This window comes from Glycine max, chromosome 8 (genome assembly GCF_000004515.6).
Source record: "Glycine max cultivar Williams 82 chromosome 8, Glycine_max_v4.0, whole genome shotgun sequence".
NCBI classification, from domain to species: domain Eukaryota; kingdom Viridiplantae; phylum Streptophyta; class Magnoliopsida; order Fabales; family Fabaceae; genus Glycine; species Glycine max.
This window is the reverse complement of record NC_038244.2, coordinates 30,545,861-30,547,476: the sequence shown is the minus strand read 5'-3', so window position 1 is coordinate 30,547,476 and position 1,616 is coordinate 30,545,861.

Below are 1,616 nucleotides of genomic sequence, written 5' to 3'. Positions count from 1 at the left end.
TGGAGGAATGGGCTGCGCATAACCAAGCTGTCGTACAACCCTCTCTGGTCGGAGTATCACAATAGGTGAACCCTATTTGATTTGTCCGAAAAATAAGGAGATCAGCTTAAATTCTCTGAATGATCAGTGGTCACCATAAGGAATCCAACACATAGCATCAGACGTCAATCTATCTAATTGCTTACGATACATCAACACCGGTAATGCCTTCCCAAACTTCCATTGACAAACACTTGGTTTCCTCTCATGATAATCCTCATCAGAAACACACAAAGCAATAGTAGGGAAAAGCTCGTAGATCCAACACTATACATATTTAAAAAACAAAAAAAAAAAATTCTAATCAATAGTAAATATAAACTATAAAACTATAATTGATGTTAAACAAAATTATAAATACCTATAAAAGTGTGATATATCCTGCAAGTTGTTTGGCGATTCTCTTTGACACATCATTCAAATTCTCGTACACATGGACCAATGCATGTGTGTGACACTCTTGTTAGCAAATAGTGTGCAACCTACTAGATGCAAAAGATATGCTTGAGCTGCTACGATCCACTATCCTGTGTCACATTTGCTATGATAAATGCCTCGTAGCCAGGCTAGACGAACATGTGCCCCATGGCATTGAAATGTCTCATCTCTTGTTTCTTGTGAACTGACTTCAAGCAACTTAACTAACAGGTCCACAACTTGGTCTACATGAGGAGCATCAAAGGTATGAAAGGCGCCTGTAATGGGCAGATGTAACAACGATGTCACATCATCGAGGGTGATAGTGACCTCTCCTATCAAAAGAAGGAAACTATTAGTTTTATTGTGTCACCTCTCCGCAAAAGCAGATATAAATCCTCTGTGACTAGTGTCCAAGGAACATGCAATTAGAAGACTTAATCTTGTGGCAGCCACTTTGCTTTCAATCTTTGTAGCAGGCCTTCTAAATTTTTGTACCTTCCTTCCATGAGATGACAACTTCAACTAAGGACGTTCCAGAAAAAAAATATATTAATCACTTCAAGTTAAATGAAAAATTATTATGAAAATATTATATAATTCAAGAAATAAGTACCTCTCCTACGCAAATAGTGGCTGCCACATGGAAAACCTTGGGCATCAGCACATGCATCATTAGTAACTACCTCATGAGATTGCTCATGAACCTCGTCAGTTGCATGATCCACATGCTCAACATCTTCAGCAACGGGTCCAGCTGTCCGTTATCTACGTGCAGATGTTGTTTCGATGTTGAGGGATTTCATCCGCATCACCACTAACTTGTGTCCCTAAGGCTCGTCCTATAACTTTACCTAAAGCTTAACACAATTATCTGGTTTTAACCATAATCTGCACATTTAAACAATAATAACAATTAATGTTATCGTTCAAATAATACTTGAATCAATTACTATTTAATAATTCATAAATAAATATTTTATTACTTAAATAACTTTTTAAGTAATTTTATATATTCATAAATGAATATAGAAATTCTTTTTTAATATTTATAGACTTCACATCAATAATTCTAGTAAACTTAAATTAATGACCAAAATCTAAGTATAATTTTGTTTTCTTATTTGTTATAGTCATTTTTTTACAAATTAGCATTTAAA